The 15,000-nt window shown below is 36.5% G+C and overlaps 1 protein-coding gene across 3 annotated transcripts in view; it reads right to left on the bottom strand.

Moving 5' to 3' along the window:
• The window catches only part of LOC136853600 (uncharacterized), a 192,795-nt gene extending 178,337 nt beyond the window's left edge, over positions 1 to 14,458 (bottom strand). Inside the window, exon 1 of one of the 3 annotated variants that reach the window (XR_010857501.1) lies at positions 14,233 to 14,447. The gene's annotated coding sequence lies outside the window, so the exon portion shown is untranslated. Of the gene's footprint in view, positions 1 to 14,232 lie in introns of all 3 variants that reach the window. The other 2 variants (XR_010857503.1, XM_067129346.1) reach the window with 2 other exon arrangements.
• Between the last annotated feature and the right edge of the window lie 542 nt (positions 14,459 to 15,000).

Raw genomic sequence — 15,000 nt, 5'->3', positions numbered from 1 at the left:
AATTTGGATCAAGACTCCTGGTACATATTTTACATAAACTGGGATTCTCTACTGGATATAATGAAGCACAACTCTTTGAAGCATCTTGTATGAAAACTACCCTCCTAATATTTTGCCTGATAGTTTCATGCAGTTTGTTTTTGATAATGCAGATTTTGATGTGCACACAATAGATGGGTTTCAAACATTTCACTGCATGGGAGGCATTGAATGTGTAACACCAGCAGGCTCAATGATCAAACCAGAAGTAATTGAAAGACTGAAAAAAATGCCATCTGCTAGAGAAATTTCTTCGTGTTCATCTATAACAGTGAAACCCTTCACAAGTTATAGTGAAAGTGGACTGAAAAGGATTGAAATTGAGGATCTAAAGAAACTTACATCAAATCCTAGTGAAAAAATTACAACGTCATCTTGTCATTTGCTATGGTTGAGTGGGAAGTGGATGAAATTTAAGGATATTCCACGCTGGAATGGATTTATGGATGCTATCAATAATAGCGAGGACTTTGATACGACGTCCATTCGCTTCTTGCCTTTCCTTGATTTAAAGGCTACCTCTTCTGATGCAATAAACAGCGTGTTACATTTTGCATCTGATTCATGTAGAAAACCGAGTAAGTGTGTGACATGTGTTACTTTTGACCAGCCACTATATTGGAAGGCAAGAGAGATTGTGTTCTCTACTGAAAACAGTTTGAATTTAGGTAATGTTTTCGTGCGACTAGGTGGTTTTCATCTCTTAATGTCATTTATGGGTTCTATTGGGTACATCATGGCCGGTAGTGGATTAAAAGAAGTGTGGGAGACAGTTTATGCACCTAAATCTGCAGACAAAATGATGACAGGACACAGCTTTGCCAGAGCCCTTCGAGCACATCTGTTAACATATGCTGCATTGGGCCAGCTTCTTTTTAGATGGTGCAACCATTTCTGATGAGGATAAACAAGAGGTTCAGTCCATGCTTCAGCAGTATGATAACAAAACATTGACTCCAACATCAGTAAAGGAATCGGCTATCATAAATAGCATTGTAAAGAAATTTAACACTCATGTGCAAGAAGTTGCCCTAAGGGGCAAAACAGCAATGCTTTGGATACAATATTTCCAGATGGTGACTGTGATGCTACACTATATAGAGGCTGAAAGACTAGGAAATTGGGAATTACACCTACTGTGTGTTCAAGAGTTTATACCTTACTTTCATGCAGCTGGTCACTTAGCTTATGCAAAATCGTGCCACCTAAACTTACAAGATATGCATGATTTACACCAGCATATGCCTGATGAAGATTTTGTCAAGTTTACAAAGAAAGGATTTTTTACAATCAGGCGCTCAAACAAGAGTTGGGCTGGTCTATGGTCAGATCTTACTGTTGAACAAACGCTAATGAGGACCATGAAGACCTCAGGAGGGCTGACACATGGGCGAGGGATAACCGATAGTGTATTGAGTCGGTGGATTCTTGGCATGCCAGATACATGTGAAATGTGCACCAAAGTTGAGGAGTTTTGTGGATTGAGAAGTTCCTATAGTGAACAGCACATTGAACTACGACCTTCAAGGATTGTGAGAGATAATGAAGATACAGAAAAGATTTTGCAGTGGTTTCTGTCTCATCCACCCTTTTCAGACAATAAGGAGATTATGTCACTTGCAACTGGGATAACTGGTGATAATAAAATAAACTGCTACAAAAGCTATGAAATTGGATTGAGTCTATGAATGCCATAACTGGACAAGCTTTGGTGAGGTAAAATTGAAGTGCAAAGAACCGTGTGTTACCTCTGGCAACAATAAACTCAGTGTCACAATATGAGAAGATATTGTTCCTGTTGATACAACTCTTCTGTTTCAAAGAATAATACATACATTAGACACTAGTACTGCTGATCTGCAAGATTATTTTCAGTACGAGCTTGTCCCAATGCCACCTACATTATTTACTGAACAGGGCATGAGAAAGATCAACAAAGCTGCAATGTATAGTGTGTTCAATGATAAGAGTACTAATACATTTCAGTATCTGGATGAAGCAGTTTTCATTGTAGATGGAGGTTTTCTACTTCACCGTGTTGTGTGGCCATCACACATTCAAGGACTCACTTATGATGAGGTCTATGAGGCATACATCTCATACATCAAACAGTATTACCACACAAAGGCAGTCATTGTGTTTGATGGATACGGTGACTCAAAATCTAGTACAAAGTATGCAGAGAGACAACGCAGATCACGCACATTGCAAACTACTGATACGATTTTTTACCCCAACACCAAAGTATGCATTAGTCAAGAAAAATTCCTATCAAATGAGCATAACAAATCTCGATTTATCAGCCAGTTATCCAGAAAACTAGCTGAAAATGGTATCTTGGTGAAACAAGCACCTGATGATGCAGATTTATTAATTATACAGACAGCTATACGAGAGTGTTTGAACTCTGAGAGCACCATCGCTGTTGTTGGAGAAGATGTTGACCTTCTTATACTTCTGACTGCACTGACACCAGAAAGCAGAAATATTACTTTCTTGAAACCTGGTCGTGGAAAAGTGCCTGCCCGACACTACAATTCTTCTGATCTACATGCTTCACTTGGTTCACTAAAGGATTACATTCTTTTCATTCATGCTGCCAGTGGTGTGACACAGTTTCGTCTCTCTTCGGACAAGGGAAGCTTAAACTATTCAGACTCTTACAGAACAAAGAAAGACTAAGAAAGCATGTAGATGTATTTAATAGCAAGACATCAACACAGAAATCAGTGGCTGATGCAGGAGAGAAGTTACTTATTGCCCTATATGGAAGTCCTGATGAAGAATTTGAGCTAAATTCATTTCGATCGAAGTGCTTTAGGAGAGCAACAGTACGTTGTAAAGGCAAGTAAAACTTGAAAGACTTCCCCAACAGCAGAAGCATCAAAACAACATTTTCTTCGTGTGTACCATCAGGTTCAACTATGGCAGAGCAATCCACTACCCCTGAGCAGTGGGGATGGATAAAAGGCACTGATGGCTTGGTTCCTGTCACCACAGAATTACCACCCGCACCTGAGAAGTTGCTACATTTGATATCGTGCACATGCACAAAGAACTGTGTACGGAACTGCAGCTGTGTAAAAGGGGTCTAAAATGTTCCATCGTATGTGTATGTTGTCGAGGGTTTCTTGCTCAAACTCTATAATCCAATCCGAGGAAAAACTAATGGATGAACTGGAGACTCCCTCACGTGATACTGATGAAAGTGACAATGAAGATCATGAAGAATCTGTTGAACCAGAAGAAATATGTCATGCAAACCAACAGGAAATTAGCTGTGAAGAACCAGTCAATAATTCAGGTACGGCAAAATCAAGTGTTTTACCATCTACTTCTACTTCAGTGGAGCCGCTAGAGCGTCCAAGGAAATCGTTAAGATCACAGATTTAGTGTAAGAAATTGTATATGTGACAAGGAGAGTATCAAGATAGTTGTGGATTAGGCCTAAAGGGGAAACCACATTAAAAAAAAACGCGCCTACGTACTTTACCTCATGGGCGGTGTGGAAAAAGTACGAATTTAAAATATTGTGCTCATAAAAAACTTGATATAGCTTGCAAACTATCACTTGTAGAGTACATATGCATGAAACCTCTTTTGTAGAGAATTTGGTGAGCTTTAATAATGTACTGAATAGTAATTTTCGTCAGACTAACCGTTTTCATGAAAAAAGCAAAAAAGGAAATTTGGCGGCCATTTTCCAAGATGGCGGACAAAGCTCAAGGTGGATCAATGGGGACTTTTGATATGTTATTTCTAAGTGTCTAAAGAAGTCATGTGCAAAATTTTAGCTTGTTATGATTTTTTTCATTTATTTCACTAAAATATGACTAAAATGACTGGACTATATAGGGAATATACTTAAAGAATCTACTGGTCACTTTTTACCGGATGCGTACGTAACTGAAGTGACCACAATGCCCTCTTAACTTCTCGAACTGTTCGCGGGTTTTGGACACGCTTGTTGCTACAAAGCCTTAGATCCAAATGTTTACGTTTCAATGGGGGCAACGTAACAAAATCATTAACAATAATATAACTAGTAGGGGAAAAGGTATGGAGTAGCTATTATAAGTTTAATTTCAGAACTTCGGAAAAACAGCCCAAATAATTTGAGTGCACTTGTGTAACTAAACTGATATAAATATGATTTTAAGGTATCTTTTCCAGAGGCTAAAATAACAATAAAGATTGTCCTTCCTTAAGTAATAAAGGCTATTGTGGAAAGAAGTGCAATGCTTTATTATGTGCATTGTCTTGTGGCATCCAACTTTCAAAAAAAAAAAAAAGTTATAAGTCTAAGTAGAGCAAAAACCTGGTGCAGAAATCAGTCTCAATAAAAACGCATTGTGTCCAGTGACACTGGAACAGCCTTATCTTATTCTGGCCAATAATCCAAAATAAACAAATATTATGGTGTAACGACTATTACAAAACAATGCCGCTACCTAAAAGTGTTGTGTATAAATGATATCATAAAAATACTAAAATCCTTTCTGAAAATTATACAATACTAGCTTTTACAGACACCAGTGGTTATTAGCCCTCACACAAGAATAAAGCTTTACAAAAGATTAATCCAGCTGAAAATTACTCTGCTTTCGTAAGAATCGTAAAAGCTTCTTTAAAGCGGCCAAAGGTATTGCTTGCAAACACTCTATTAACAACAAGGCCAGCGATGATTGGCATCAAGAAATGAACCAAAAAGAGAAGGGCGTGTTGCAGTGTTTCAATCATTCAGCTTTACAGAATCCATTGTTTCACAACAAAGATCTTCAGCGAAGCCTCTACGTAACACAATATCGATACCTAATTAAGAAAAAATGCTAACCCACTCTTGTGTAGCGAATGAACTTCTCGGCAATATGGCTACCGTGTGATTACAACGATTCACTTAGTATGCAGAACGGCATTTCAAAAGGCGATTGATCCATTCGGCTGTGCGGTCTTCATCGTTCCACGCCTTAATGCACGGTTGAATTTTTGCATCGCTGATTTTAACGGGTGCTGCTTTGTTTTGATTACTGTATAGGTTCGACCTTTCCCAGCAGAAGTTGATGGCTGATTGTTGGTGTTTTGTCAGTCAATCACTGTATTCGTCGGGATAATATAACCGAGTGGCTGACCCTTTTTGAGCGAGGCTAGTGTAGAAGAGGGAACGGCTTCGTAAGGGAAACAGTAGTAGATGTGAATGAAAGAATTGTATGGGTATAACACTGCTAGGTCTAGCGTGGTGAATGGTCATGGTTCTGACTGAAAACTCAGACATTACAGAACGATCTAAAGAGAAAAGTACCATTTTCATTACTTAGCAAAGCTCCAGTGGCAAAAAAGAAGGCTTTATATTCCATTACAGGAAATTTATGCAGCTTTCTGTTAGAGACCAATGGGCGACTTCGCTCCGACTTAGGGAAACATATTCTAAAAGTTGAAACCGTCTCCAGTTTGGTCATTTCCTCGGCCAAGACTATAAGACCAAACAAGGAAAGAGCAAAATGAGAAAACTATTATGAATGTGTTTCCTCAAGTCACTATTGCAATATATCAGTGGCCTGCGTTGTTTTCAGTAGCATTGTTGCATGATCAATAATGCAATTGGTTTTTTTAACAAAACTGCATTGTTGATCTTGCACCTATTTGAAAGTTATATTGGTTAAGCAATAAATAATGGCTACGCAAGCTTCTACGCTCTGAATGAATGTTGAACTCATCAGTTCTATTTTGAAAGCAGAGCACACAACCAATCATAACTAACCTACAACTTATTTTCTTCCACTTTTAAGCAAAATCTTGAGCGACAACAACAAAATATGGCCGTACATTTCAATACACGTTAAAATGCAACATTACTAACGCAATATCCACATCAGCTGTAACAATACCTTAACAAGGTGACCATAATGCATTTAATCATACTTCAGTTGGAATCATCCAAACACAAGCCCAAAATTCCCATTAATGATTCTAACGTTTTCAAATTACTGGAGCGAACTAAGGCATGTTATCTAAACACATAGCCAGCCAACCTCCGTATTGCAAACACAGTTTTCCACTGGGAAACTGCTGGAACAAGACTAATGAGTTGTTGATGATGATGAAGATGACGGTAAAACTAGAAAGAGGATTAAGTAGTCAGTCATGCGTATGATTAAAACACCTGTATGTATGTGTGCAAGGCGTCGTCATGAAATGTTTTATAAACTGTACATATAAGCCCTTACAAAAATACAGCACAAGCCAATCGCATGTGGTGTACAAGTGAACATCGATTATGTGGATGTGCGTATATGCATATTTCGAGCACGCACGATTTATGAGTGTAATGTTATGAGCTTTGTGTATTCACTTAACATGAGAACCCGAATTTCTCTTCAAAAGATGAATACATTAAAGGTGCTCAATTGGGAAAGACATTATGCAGAAGGAGTACACAATAAGCATTCATAAAATGGAGCGAATAAAGTGATGGTTGGATGAATGGACTGAATTTGATCAAATTATGACAATTAGACAGTTCCTAGTCAATAGGTAAAAAAAATGTAAAATACTTAAATACTTCTATTTAACAGGTAAAATTTAGACTCATCCTAAACTGCACATCAGAAATAACTTCGTAAGAAGTTCTCCGAGTCCCCCGCCATGCAACAGGTTCGGTACCAACAAAACATTACACAGAAAACACTCGCAAGGAGACAAAGTTTCCATATTTATTAGTTTAAAAAGAGAATACACCTGACGAACACTGTGCAAAGCTTCGAAAAGAGTGAGAGAGAAAATGGCTCACCAATTAGTGTTGCCAATAATGTCAGGAACCCCACATCCTGCAAGTACAGTGTCGTATTCAGGACGCTGAGAAACTACAGACTGTTATTCCCAGTAGTAAAAGTCCGGCTGAGAGAGAGAGAGAGAGAGAGAGAGAGAGAGAGAGAGAGAGAGTTTCTTAAAACTTTAGAAAAAATTACATTTGCACGATTTCTACTCAAATTCACAGCAAAACCACATTGCATCTTTTGTTAAAAGAGACTGAAACATTCTGAATTTTGGCAAGAGGTTCTTTACACTACAACATGTTATTTCATGGACGTGTCAGACCCAAGTCAGTCGAACACCGTAGGGGGGAGGGCCACATGAGCAAGTTCCGGGAACATCATATTTGTCATTATAGACATATATATATATATATATATATATATATACTGTATACGTATATATTATACATATACATATATATATATATTTATAGATATATATATATATATATATATATATATATATATATATATATATATATATATATATATATATATATATATATATATATATATATAACGCATTTTCCCCCACGAAGGGATGGCTCCAAAAGATGTTGGCCTTCCAGTTATCAATGCATCTTTGGAATTAAGTTGACTCCAAAAGGTGCTAGCCTTCCGGCTTCCCATTCATCTCTGGGATGGAGTTGTAGAACCAGTACCCTTTACAACCCTGGCAGCGACCCACAAAAACCGTCTAACTCTCAGAAACGTAATTCACTGCCTCGGTGAAAAGAGACGCAACGGAATTTACCAAAAACGGAGTCAAGAATCCAGGACCACTTGCGAATCGAAGCAGACTATTCGGTGGTTAGGAAAACGTCCTCGCCACGGGACTGCTAAGAACAAACTGCAGCCTCTCCCCTTCTTACATCCAATCGTACACACGAAATCCCTAAAAATGCAGCATAAAGTAGATTATTAAAATTACTGCTGGTGAATAAGCAATATCATATTAATGGCCAACTGAATCAAATCCGTTAGCCACTTGTATCAAGGGAACTGGTCACGAATTCCGCAGCCACTGATAATGGCGTATATAAAATCTTCAAAATCAGTTTTTTCCTCCAAATTCGGCAGTGGATCTAAGGAAGGTCGCGCGTATCACAAACAAAAAAAAATATATGTACAGAATCCGCAAAATTTGTTTTTTTTTATGAACTGAAATTTAAAGATGCTTTTGAGAATTTGTGACAATACACGTTTTTTTTTTTTTGGAAAGTATGCAGAATTATGGAGCAATAGAATGGGATTGCAATCACGTAAGACCCGTGATGTGATTCAAAGAAAGCGCATCGCATGCCGAAATTGGTTTTCCTATGAATTCCGACGAAAAAGCAACAATATTTTTATTTAAATAAAAACGTGTAACAACAGTCCCCCATCACAGGGAACACGATCTGAGATATATTTGAGGAACCTAGGCAAATAAGCCTGGCAACCCCTTATATACTCGTACAATCATTAGTTAAACTACAGCCCTTCCCCATTTGTTGGCAAGTTAGTAAATTATATACTCATGTCATGTAAGTTTAATTAGTGCAGCCTTAGTTCTTCTGTCGAATTAAAAAAAAAACAATCAAGGACTCCTCCTACACGTCAATTTTCTGTTCATGAAGAAGCTGGTAGACAATAATTTAAGCTTTATGATGGGTCGAATATATTACGATTACACAACTCCTTTACTGAAAATACAGGTTCTATTAATTAATCCATACATGGGTGTCACCAAGAGCATGCGTTTCCACTCATACCTGTACCTGCCACCTACACCTGGTATATCATGACAACTTCGTCGGCTCCAACAAACATCTGAGGATTTTAACATCCTCTATTACATCTGTGATTTCATTGTTCAAGGGAAACATTTTTATTTCCTTGACATCCCCGCCTAAGAAACTGACACATGCGTGGCAAGTGTGTGTCTATAACAAGAATCCTAATCTAGGCCTCTGCTTAAACTGGTGTACTTAGTACCCCAAGAGTTATAAACCACAGGTCATCAGAATTTACTTCCTGAGGGCTTCCATCCACTGCTTCTCGGGGTACGTGCGCCTCTGGAATTTGTCAGTGCTGTCCAGGTACAGTGGGTATTCTAACAAGGAGAGAGACAGAAATTAAGGTCCTTGATTAGGCTGTGCTGCCCTGGTACAGAGGGTATTCTAACAATGACAGAGAGAGACATTAAGGTCCTTGATTAGGCTGTGCTGGCCAGGTAGAGAGGGTATTCTAACAATGACAGAGAGAGACATTAAGGTCCTTGATTAGGCTGTGCTGGCCAGGTACAGAGGGTATTCTAACAATGACAGAAAGAGAAATTAAGGTCCTCGATTTGGTTGTACACATCATTCCCCCTCTCTCTCTCTCTGACTCTGTATAACAATGACCCCACGTACAAATTACGTTTACAAGAACACGAAGCATCTGCTGGCAGAACATGCTCTACTTGATATCATAACAAGAATAAGACATCTAAAGTTGTTAAACCTGTGATTTACTACAACCCTAAAGAGATGTCAAGCATTCTCATGAATGCTAAACCTGTCTTTCCATTGTGTGAAAATCTTTGAAGAAGCAAAATTTTGTAGGTCGTACACTCCTTTAACATAACTCGGAGACACTGTTACGCCCAACAAATGCACGAAGGCCCAATGGAAACCCGTCATAACTACCAGTAACGAAGATAGAAATCTTGACCACACCTCACAAAGAAACAAAAGTCCAGAGCATAACCTGACCTCGCTCAATTACCCAGTCCTTCCAAGGTCAGCTCAGATGCGACATCCTAAACATTACGTCAACAATGATAGTCATACATACATGTGGACTACATTCCCATTTTTAATCACCTCGGTTGGTAGGACCAAGTCCTGTAGTCCACACCAGTTCACTTCATCCCTGTAATAACTGGAGACATTTGCAGGCTGTCTTTGTGTGAGGGTTCATGCTGGCATAAGGCCAGTTTTATCTATACAAACCATTTTTAATCCTTTCTTTCTAACTTCTGTACCATTATGATAATTTCCTACTGTTTCTGGGTAAAACATTAAGGGTCATTGCTAATGTTATTATTTTATTCATTGCATTCATTAAATAAAGAGAATTTCATACCCTATCTTTAACCGCCATTGAAAAAGATACGAACGAATGCTGAAAACCTCATAGTTATTCTGTGTCCAGAAGGAAAGGAGATCGTTAGAAAAGTATAAAAATAAGTTAAGTACAAAATTAATTCCGCTGAATCAGCAATCTTTTTATGATTGTTATCTATTTCCAGGAGGGAGTAAGGATGGCTTTAGAGATAAAAAAAAAATGTTTGAAATTATTTACCCCTTATCTGCCAATCAAAGGTAAGTCTTAGATAAAAAAAAAAATACTTCACATTCTCGCTGCTGCTTTGTAGTCATACCGACGTAGGCGGAATAATAATAATAATAATAATAATAATAATAATAATAATAATAATAATAATAATAATAATAGTAGTAGTAGTAGTAGTAGTAATAATAATAATAATGTCAAGAAAAGCAAGAGCAATTACAACAACAACAACATTAATAATAATAATAATAATAATAATAATAATAATAATAATAATAATAATAATAATAATAATAATAAGTACTTTCCTCAAACAATACTCACAGTAGCATGAATCTTAAAATGGAGAAACAAATACACAGTTACATAACTGTACAAATGTATATAATAATATATAGCTAACTCTCTCTCTCTCTCTCTCTCTCTCTCTCTCTCTCTCCACAGAGAGCTTTCGAGAATTTGCACGAGCAATTACAATAACTAAATGGAAATTCTTGTAACTTTCTCAAATTAACAAACAAAGTGACACGGCCAACATAAAGCCCGAAAGACATTGTTGAATTCTGACGCAATAATTGTCTTAAAAAAAATAAAAAGTGTTGCTTGCAAGAGGCCGACAGCTGTTGTTCATTAAGGGCTAAAGGTGTATAAACACAGGTAAAACGCAAACCAATCTGAAGCAAATAATACAATCACAAACAGGAGCTCGTGAACGTAAAAAGCACCTGTCAAATCTGTTTGAGTGAAACAAGCACAGAAATCCTAAAATAAATATGCGTTCTTTGCATTCAGTCTCACCAGCATTTGCTTTCTTGAATGCTTGAAAGTGTTCTCTCTCTGTTTTGCTTGTTAAAACATTAAAATGAGCTCGTCTTTTCAAGAATTCTATTCATACGTAACACTCGCTTTCTCTGCTTTCTCAAGGATGTGTGAAAAATTTTCCTTAAATATTAGTTTTCACGCTTTTAATATCCATCTACTTGATTTCCTAATAGTTGCTAATGTACCTTAAACGTTAAGTACTTCCTTAAATTGCTCTAATGTCAAATGTCATCACTCTCTCAATCACACGTTTCATTTCATCAATGTCCCTCGCTCTAGGTCATATTTTGCCGTGCGTGTATTCCTCATCATAAAAATTCTTGGTATTGAAGGTGTCAGAGAATTTATGCCGATTTGAAAATGCTCACAATGTTAGTTTGCGTTTTCAACACTTCTCTTTGAATCTGAAATAAACGTATGTCCTCTTTGAATCTGAAATAAACGTATATCCTCTTTAAATCTTAAATAAACGTATATCTCTTTGAAACTAAATAAACGTATATCGTCTCTGAATCTTAAATAAACGTATATCCCCTATGAATCTTAAATAAACGTATATCCTCTTTGAATCTTAAATAAACGGCTATCCTTTTTAAATCTTAAATAAATGTATATCCTCTTTGAATCTTAAATAAACGTATATCCTCTTTGAAACTTAAATAAACGTATATCCTCTTTGAACCTTAAATAAACTTTAAAACGTATATCCTCTCTGAATCTTAAATAAACGTATATCCTCCTTGAACCTTAAATAAACGTCAGAACGTATATCCTTTCTGAATCTGAAATAAACGTATAGCCTCTTTGAATCTTAAATAAATGTATATCCTCTTTGAATCTTAAATAAATGTGTATCCTCTTTGAATCTTAAATAAATGTATATCCTCTTTGAATCTTAAATAAATGTATATCCTCCCTGAATCTTAAATAAATGTATTTCCTCTCTCAATCTTAAATAAACGTATAAATATGCAACGCTGCTGAAGAAATTGTAAGGGAATAACGTGAATAAATAGGTAGAATACCATACAAGCGTAACCCACTCACAGGGAACATACTTCAGAAAGCGTGAAACCTCAGCAAGCACATCAGTTTATCTACCAGAGACGGCTAGTCATGTCGATTCGAGTAAAATCTGTCATGTTGAAAGGAAAATGTATCGCCAACCAGGCATCCTTTGTGAAGTAATGACTGAATTTAACTTCTTCATGCATAAATACAAATAGCCTGCATTATACAGTATATACATAATATATACACATACACATTTCCAGAAAGTGCCGAAGTCAGTCTACGAAAACTAGGAGCGTAAAAAGGAACAAAATTGGGAAGAAATGTTAAAAATAAATAAATTAATAAATAAAAATGAACAGCTAAGGTAAACAGGCTTTGAAAAACAAAATCAGTAAGAAATGAGGGAAAATACGTATTTACCCGGGATCTCATACAAGGAAAGTAGTGCATAAGGTTTAGAGGAGCTTTTTGCCGATAGGTGGCATCATTTGGGTATGAGTATGGACAAAGTACGTTAATTTGAATACGTCTGCATTTGTAGCAAGATGCCTTTTCAATCTTAAAACAAAACATTGGTACTAAAAGGAATCGATTTTCTGAAAAAAAAGAGATATCAAAATTAAGAACGTAAAATGTGCAATTAGAACAAAATAATAATATTGAAAGGAATCGGATTTTGACATTAGTTAATAAATTCAAGGGCAATAGACATGTATGCTTTTATATACATGTAAAAAGATACACATACGGATTGAGGGAGAAAGTAAAATCCTAGGCATACTTTAAGGTGATGTCTGACCGTCTAATCTCTATCATTGTATCCACGTTGTGTCTTAAATTGTTCATTCCATTCTTACTTCTGAATAGGGTAACTGATTTTATTTCATTCAGTAGAGCTCAAGCTTCCCCATTAAAAAACAAGTAAAAAATGCGCCGAAGATCTTTGGCGTAATTGAGTTTTCTTTACAGCCGCTATAGCGTATAATCAAGGCCACCGAAAACAGATCTATCTTTCGGTGGTCTCGGTATAATGCTTTATGAGCCGCGGCCCATGAAACTTTAATCACGGCCCGTTGGTGGCCTATCATATATAGTTGCCAGAAGCACGATTATGGCTAACTTTAACCTTAAATAAGATAAAAACTATTGAGACTAGAGGGCTGCAATGTGGTATTTTTGATGATTGGAGGGTGGGTAATCATCATACCAATTTGCAGCCTCCAGCCTCAGCAGTTTTTAAGGTCTGAGGTCGGTTAGAAAAAGTGCGGACGGACAGACAAAGCCATATCAATAGTTTTATTTTACAGAAAACTAAAAAAGTATTAAATATACAATGTACCTTGTGATTTTTGTCCATTCATGAGAGACAAAGAAATGAAGACAGAAATGAGAATCGTGGAATAAAGAGATGACACAGGAATTAGAGACGTCATGTTATCCCATTTTTAATTATCCGTCATAATATCGTTTATTTCATTACGATCGGGATGTAGGCATGAAAGAGGGACATATACCAATTATCTCCAGGTATGCCAGGTAAAATTAACCATTGCTATTGTTACCATTATTATTATTATTTGAGGGTCCTGTAGAAATTAAATCGATAAGGTTAACGTACTAAATACATTTAGCCTTGTATGTTAATATTAATATTAATTTTAACATTATTTCCTGTCAATTATGTAAGACAGCAATATTCAAATTGTGAATATGACATAAAATGGTACTAGTGGGCCTACGTCCTACATTAGTTACGGCCGAATCTTTTCTGGTTAGGCCTAGTTGTCTTATTCTGCCTAAATAATAAAAAATATCGTGAAATGCTGTTCCTGGTAAGAAACATTGTTGCGGCTGTGCATGCATAGTACTAAAGACAGCAAAAAAATTGGTCCAGTAAAACTGCCTTATTCGCTCTAAATGTCCCAAATTAAATACCCAAAAATACTGTTCCTAGTAAGAAACATTGTTGTTTTATGATGCTGCGAATGCATAATATTATTAATAGCCCAAAAAATGGGTCCTGTTGCAAAGCTGATCTAAATAGTCTACGATTTAGGCCTAGGCCTAACTATGACTAAAGGCTGTTTGCAATTAGGCTATTCTGCATAACCTAGGCTTATACATATGAACCAAGAAGTGCATAAACTAGCCTAATAAATAAATAACCTGAGCCAAGTTGTAAAATTTATAGAATAAACGGAATTAGCGGCACTTGAACACTTACCAGCAATTAATCAGAAGTGCAGTTTGACGTCACGCGGTTCCGAAAACTTACAAAATAGATTTTCCCACCACACACACTATGAAAAAAAGACACTCGCCACAGCAGAAGCTGAGTAAAAATCCGTAGGCGATTAATAAATCACATGGTTCCTTATTATATTAATCCAGTCAAAAGTAGATTTCTCTGTCAGTGATACAACCAGACGAAACGCGTACACCTTCTCTTTACGAACTCTCAGTAACTACTAAAGCATCTGGCTACCTTGAACCTGTTACGAGCTGAGAAGACGAGAATGCGGTTGCCAGTTATGGTTTTTAAAATCCGCTTGCTGTTATTTTGGGTGATCACGTACTATATTTTTAAATGATGGAATAATTCAGTTTTATGCTCACTTATTGAGAAGGATTATGTATTATTATCGTGTATGTACACTTGTATATAAAATGCCAGCACTGATTTTGTCTTGAGATTAATGGCAACAATCCAGTCGGAATATCTTCCTGAACATATCGTTTTTTAAATTACCGATTCTGGAAATCAGCAATTAATTAATGTTAATATAAATAATTGTGATTATAAGTTTATAATTTTTATTCCTTACAGCAATTTCTAATGGTAGTCTCACTAACAGTGATCATAATCACTGGAATGCTCTTACTGATTCTGAACTAAAGTAAAAGTCAAAATAAAACTTGCATTTTACAAATATTAGATTTATGGCCCAAAATGGTTCTTATAATCTCGATGCCTTAATTTGACTGATATGAA

This window comes from Macrobrachium rosenbergii, chromosome 27 (genome assembly GCF_040412425.1).
Source record: "Macrobrachium rosenbergii isolate ZJJX-2024 chromosome 27, ASM4041242v1, whole genome shotgun sequence".
Lineage (NCBI taxonomy): Eukaryota > Metazoa > Arthropoda > Malacostraca > Decapoda > Palaemonidae > Macrobrachium > Macrobrachium rosenbergii.
The sequence above is the reverse complement of the archived record's forward strand: the minus strand, read 5'-3'. Positions and strand labels throughout refer to the sequence as shown.